This window comes from Tinamus guttatus, unplaced genomic scaffold (genome assembly GCF_059628265.1).
Source record: "Tinamus guttatus ecotype Peru unplaced genomic scaffold, ASM5962826v1 Tinamus_guttatus_pri_ptg000563l, whole genome shotgun sequence".
NCBI lineage: Eukaryota > Metazoa > Chordata > Aves > Tinamiformes > Tinamidae > Tinamus > Tinamus guttatus.
Window position 1 is genome coordinate 1,813,394 of NW_028289097.1, and position 6,853 is coordinate 1,820,246.

Sequence of the window (6,853 nt, forward strand, 5' to 3'; positions counted from 1 at the left end):
TGAATCGAGTTTGACAGTGCTCAGGAGGAGGCGGCTCCCCAGGGAGACGCAGGGAAGGGGGAAGGTGGGCTTGGCAATTTACAAAACCACTCTCAGTTTGACTGCATTAGCTTTGCCCGAGGCTCCAAAACATGACGAAAGGCAGCCAGAAAGAGACGGGGAGCGGGGACTGGAGGAGGGAGAAGGGGGATGGCAAAGATGGAGAAAGCTGTAATTGCAATTGCTGGAATTCACTTTTAATGCAGGCTGCTGAATACAGTAAACATGCTCTCAGGCCTAGGGAATAAGCATTGATTTTTTTTTTTTTTTTTTCAAGCGTTCCAGTGAAAACCTTCAAATCAATCCTGGGCTGTCAGACACTTTTGCCTCTTGGCCTCCAATTACTCACTCTCTGCACCCGCCCTGCGCTTATCTCACCTTCTGCAGGCGCCCCGTGCGGGAGAGCGCGGGTTTGGCGCCCGGCCCACCCCACGCGGGACGCGGAGGCGCCCCGCCGATGCTGCTACGTCCCACGCAATAAGCAGAGACCGCGCAGGATGTCAGGGGTTTGAGCTGAGCCTTCTGAGCTCGGTGCAAAAAAGCACCAAGGCCTCAAACATCCCGGGAGTCTCCTCTCCCTCCTCAGGAGGCCCCCAAGCTCCTGCAGTGCTTCAGGTTCAAGAACGCTCCGAAAGCTCCAGCTCTTCCTCTCTCCGCAATAGCCAAGTCCTACGGCTGCAACGGATCGCGGACGGACAGCAAATTGCCAGTCCACACGTCTGGAAGCTTTCTAGTAACGCTTGGGCACTCCCGAGTTTCTCAGAGGCAGAAACCGGGGAAGAAGAGCCGCGCATGGAAGCGCGGGATGCACGGACTCCGGCTGCAGAGCCCCAGCTGGCAAGCTTCAAAAAGAGAGAAAAAAATCCACCGGTCGGCATCCCCTCGGAGCTGCTGCAAGACACGCCGTAAAGATTTTACAATAAGTGTGGCATTGACTTTGATTGTCTCTGTGTCTAATGCGGGGAGATAAGACGCGAGAGGTGAACCGCTCGTCGTACACTGGTTTCGATGCTTCCCAGGACCTCACCCTGTGGATCGCAGCGTTTTGATAATTTGCTCCAAGAACAGAGGAAGGGAAATGAGGAAGAAAACAGGAACGGGGCTGGGGAGGGGGGAACCTGAACAAGGGGCTCCGGGGGCCCTCTCGTCGCGCGGCGTTCGCGGAGCCGCGTGCGGACACGGGAAGGGTTTCCACGCGCTGACAGGACCTTCCGCTGCAACCAGGTGTTTCCACCCAACAGCTCCCACAGCCTCAAATTACACTCACTGCATGCGACCGTCACAAATAATCACAGTATTCGCAGCGGTGCATGAGGCACCTAGTGACATCTAAGCGCTTAGAGAGCGGCACAAAGGGGCTGCTCGTGTAGCTAGTGGCCAACGCACCCCTATTTTCTATCAAGACAGCTTGCAGCAAGCTGGTGTCGTCTCACTCCAGGAACACATTGCATGAAGCCTTCAAAAACAGAGCAGAAATCTCAGCTCAGACAGCCCTGATGGTTCTTAATTCTTCTCACCCCGAAGTGTTTCCTTTCTGTCCCAAGAGCCTTCTGCTTTGAGCTTTGCCACACATCGCTGCAGCAAGTGACGTACCCAGCGCTTAACGTTCAGCTGAAGCAAGGAGATTATTTTGAGGAGATTGAACTGTGGGGCGAGAAGGAAACATGAGGACAAGACCCTCCAGGGAGACGAGGAATCTCGAGCTGGGGGCTGGGGAGCAGCACGTACCAGTGACAAACAGGAGGAAGCAACCGAGGAGGAGGAAGCAATGAAGCTTTGGAATAGGGACCGGGAATGCTGGTGCCCTTGATAGTCCTCCCACCAAGGCTGATGAAGCTGCCAGGAGATACAGCATGTTCTCTCCTATTGATCTATCAAAGTCTGCTTTACAGAGAAGGGATTATTCACTTCTGATAACATATCAAGGTTGCCACTGATGAAAATCAATGGATCTGAGCTACCCAGACTTCATTTAATTAGATCGCACTGTAAATACATTGGGAGCAAAGGAGACATTTTCCACGACCATCTCTGCTCCATGTTCCTCTCCCCAGGCTTAGACAAGCACCTTCCTGGGATTATCAAGATAAATTGACTGTACCAAGAGACTTTTATTGTCTGTTGTGTAGCAAGAGATGGGGAAAGTTCATTTCTCCATCACCCTGGCCCACAGCTGGTAAAGCCACCCAGGAAGAGAAGGTTGCCCAGAGATGGGCTAGCAAACTGCCAGCAATTACCTTCATCAAAAGTGGGTTGGATTAAGACCTAGCTGGAGCTTAGGCAGCTCCTTACAAGCTAAATAAGCAACAAGCAGTTTGAGAGAGATTTCTTTCCCCATTTAAAAAGCCCACGAAGGCCAGGTTAATTAATCTCTCTTTTCAGCTGCCCTTCTCAGTAGGGCTCGTTCTCTACTTTGAGCAAAGCACCCGAGACAGCCGCTCAGATCTCTCTCTTTGCAGGGGAATGAAAACAAAGACACGGATGAAAATTGCTTTGGAGCTTAGCCTCGTGGAGAAAGCAAACATGCCCATGCTGTAATTAGGACTAGACATGCAAAACCCCCCAGATCTTTGACTAGTGCTGAACCAAACAGAGTAAATAAAAATAACAACAATCCCTTCCCACACACACACGGAAAAAAGGGAAAAGGCAAGTGTGTTTTTCTGAAGCTGAAATAAGAGGTTGGTTCATCTCTCTTGATCCTTGTATAAAGGCAGATCCCAGGCACAGACTACAGTTCTGTGCATGCTAAATCCAGCAGCAATGCCCTATCAAAACAAGACATTCAAACACACGCTCCTGCCCCTGGGGAGAGCTTACACACAGCACAGACACGCAGTTATGGCATTTCATGAATTGCTCTGAGCTATTCAGATCCAACAACTGGGGCTACAGCGCAGAACATCATCTTAAACGGGTGGCACGGTCCCCTGCCACCTCCCCGGCAGCAGCTGCTTGGTGACAGGCCAGGGCTTCCACCGGGAGGCTGCCCTTCCCGCTCCTGCTCCGGGCACGGCTTAACGCGTTTGGTGACACCGATACATCCTCGCACGTTCGTTTTAATGAAAAGATTCTGGGCAACGTTCACTTCATCCTGCCATCAGCAGCGCGATTAGAACTGCGAGGTCGAGCTGAGCACCGGCCTCTCCGTGCAGAAACTGCCTCCATGCTCTTCTTTCCCTAATCCCCGCATTCCTCCATGCTCTTCTTTCCCTAATCCCCACGTTCCCAGCTCTTTTCCTATTACACATGCAGACCAACAGAGAAGAAACAAATGCAGCAGGCCCCAGCCCAGACATTTCCACAGCTTTGCACTGGGCCACAAGCTAAATAGGTTAGCATTGATGATCTTTTAATGCAGCTCAAACGTGTACGTGGCTCCTGTCCACGTGGAACTTGGTCTTACTAGGGAGCCACGACTCCAGCCTGCTGGTAGCTTCGTATTGAAGCTGATCGGCAGAGCGAGAATCCAGCACCAGGCTCCTGCGCACCCCAAAAAACATTTTGGCTCTCACAAAATGCTCTGCTCCGTTTGCTTGGCCAAACGGCACGAGCTCTCCTGGCTGCCAGGGGTGGGAGAGCTGGTGGATACAGGGCTCTCGGGACACCTTGTCCTCCCTGCGGAGCTCCCTACAGCCGGGCACGGCCACCAGGAGCCGAGCGACCCCAGGCAGGAACGAGGCGCCCCGAGCTCCAGCTCTTCCTCTGCAGCAGGGGGGACCCGCGGGCGCTTCCGAAACCTCCTTTTCCCTGGATTTCCACAGGGCTCTGCTGCCAGGACACCCTGCATCTCCAGGACAGGCTCCGGAGGGAGGCATTTATCCTGCCACTAGAGCAGCAGGAGCCAGGGACTGCATCACCAGGAGTCGACAGCAATTTTTAGTCAGAAAGAGGCAATTTTCAGGGTAGAGGACACTAATTAAAAAAACAAATACTAATAATAATAAAAGCCCATAGGAGACAACAGCAGCAGCAGCTGCTGTTGTCCACAAGGATGATCAGGGGCCTGGAACATCTGCCCTATGAGGAGAGGCTGAGGGAGCTGGGCCTGTTCAGCCTGGAGAAGAGAAGGCTGAGAGGGGATCTAATCAGTGTATATAAATACCTCAAGGGAGGGAGTGCAGAGGACGGTCATGGTATCTTTTCAGTGGTGGCCACTGATAGGACTAGAGGAAATGGCCGGAAACTGAAACATCAAAAATTCCATAGGAACTTAAGGAAAAATTTCTTAACAGTGAGGGTGACAGAGCACTGGAACAGGCTGCCCAGAGAGGTTGTGGAGTCTCCTTCTCTGGAGATCTTCAAAACCCGCTTGGATGCAGTCCTGTGCCACGTGCTTTAGGTGTCCCTGCGTATGCAGGGGGGTTGGACTAGATGATCTCTAGAGGTCCCTTCCAACCCTAAGCATTCTATGATTCTATGATTCTATGATTTCTAGATTATATTTCTTGGGCCCCTTTTTATAAATCGCGTTGAGGTACCACCATGTGCCTCGGCAGGCAAGGAGCGCTCCTTCACTGCGGCTGCAGGACGATTCCATAACGGGAAAACGGTCCCTGTCCCAGGAACATCCGTGATCGGCTCCTTGTTCCCTATCACTCTCACTTAGGGGCAGGGAAGGAGCAAATGGAGCATGCACTGAAAAAAGAATTAAAGTCCACAGAACGAGCAAGCAAAGTTACAAGCCAGCACATCTCCAAGACCTCCATTCTACCATCAAATAGGATTTAAATTGGCTAATGTGTTAAGAAGTTAGTGGGGTAGAAAGGGTGGGATAGATGGACAGAATGAAGTCACAAGTGCCTCATTTCTCTAGGAAACTACTTTAATGGACAAGAAGTCCTTTCCCACATAGACAAGCCTCAGGCAAAGGGTAGGAGCGAGAAAGACATCAGGAAAACTCCTTCCAGGTTTGATCTGTCCCTGTTTGAGAGGTTTAAAGCTCCTCGTGCCAGCTCTTTCCTAGCCCTGCACAGCGTGAACACAAATCTCTGCAATGGAGACAACTTCCCTATCACAGGCGCAGAGCAACAGCTGATCTGTAATTAATCATAATGCCAGCTCAGCCCTGCACTACTTTTTCCACATTTTTCCCCAAATTAATTTCTTTAATTTAATTCTGCAATATTGTTAATCTCATGACTTAGCATCTCTCCATGCAATTGTGAAGGGGGAAGGATCTGCAAATAATTGTACAGCAACGTAAGACAGGAAATCATTTCGCATGTCAGGTCCCAAAGCCCTCTTTGATCCAGGACTACTGGTGTAAACAAACACAAATCAATTGACAGCAGTATTGACACCATAGTTGGGCAATTTTTCCCCCTGTTTCAGGCAACATTAGGGCCCACAGCCGCAATTTCTGGAGCCCCTGTGCTAGGGAATGGATTCCTTGTCCTCGGTGACTTTGATGGAGGTATGCCAGTTGGCACCAGGGGAAGATTTATCCCCTGTCACACAAACCCATCCTGTGCCGAGCTAGACAGCAGTGCTGGGAATATTAACACCCAGGAGCAGCTTCTGCAGCTGGATTCAGCAAACCGGGGCTGAGCTTTCATGGCCGGGAGCCTGGGATGGCCTGTCCCAAGCTTGCCACAAGCCAGGGTGACTGTCTCGGTGCAAGGCCCCACACTAGTGTCCGCCGGGAGGCTGCTGCTCGCTCCCTGCTCTGAGCTCCCCCAGCCATTTAGGCCTTGTTAAGCCTCAGCACAAATTATAAACCTCAGCTCAGACCTCCCACCACCTCAAGCGTGCTGCCACGGCGTTGTTATATCTTCTGCATCAAGCAAATTATTTAATATTATAACTTATTTCCTCCCAGGGACCATTTCTTCCCTCTGTTTCTCAAGCACTAGGATAAAGACTATGCCCAGCTTCCATGCAGTGCCGAATGTCTCTGCTCAGACCTAGTTGCAACGAGGATCAGAACACTCCGCCTGCTCCAATCCCGCACATCCCGAGCTCCACAGCCGCCTCCTTGCAGGAGCTGCAGCAGCAACACGGCGCTCCCGGCTGCCTTGGCAAGGGGCAGCTTCCCAGGGCTAAGGACCACACACGTGCGGCTGCGGCACGCGGCGCGGACCAAGCAGCTTATCGCCTTCCCCTCGGCTTATTACACTTCAGCAGCTCTGCACGTGCAATAAAAAGGAGCCCTAAGAAATTGTTTTGCTCCGAGCTCTCTAGCTGGGTCCAGCAAGGCTTTGAAGGCAAAAATCCCAGATGGGCACAAGCCGGTTTCCCAGGGTCAGGCGTCTGCTTTATCTCCCAGAAAGATCCTGGCAGCTGCTGTAACACAGCCGCCCCGCACACCTCTCCGTGTGGTCACCAGCCCATTCAACTCGCCTTTTCACAGGGAGAACGCGGTGCCTTTGAGAGATTTCCGATTACCATTGGAAAGGTCAGGCCGTCCATCAAGACTCCACGCGGGCACGATCCGGGGCCCACGCGGACGCTCCCTGGGAAAGGAGCCAATATTCAACCCACACTCATCAACAACAAGCGGTCCAATTTAGCGATTTTCCTCAAGTCTTCCCACCTGATTTTGGGGAGGCGCAAGCATAAGGAGAGACTCTTTGCCCCGGAGGTGCAGAAGGCAAAGCTGTAGCACAGCAGCTTTGTGGAAATCCCCGAGCAGCGGGACCGGGACGGGAGCCCGGTCTCTTCGGCCGCAGCGCACGAGGAGCACAGCCCGGCCGGTGGCATCCACAGCCGGCTCCTCCGTGCAGCGGAGCTGCGCCCGCTCCGGCGGCAGAGCCCGCGGCTCCGCTCGCTCTCACCAGCTCCGTTGCAGGTTGTTCCAGGACAAAGACGTCAG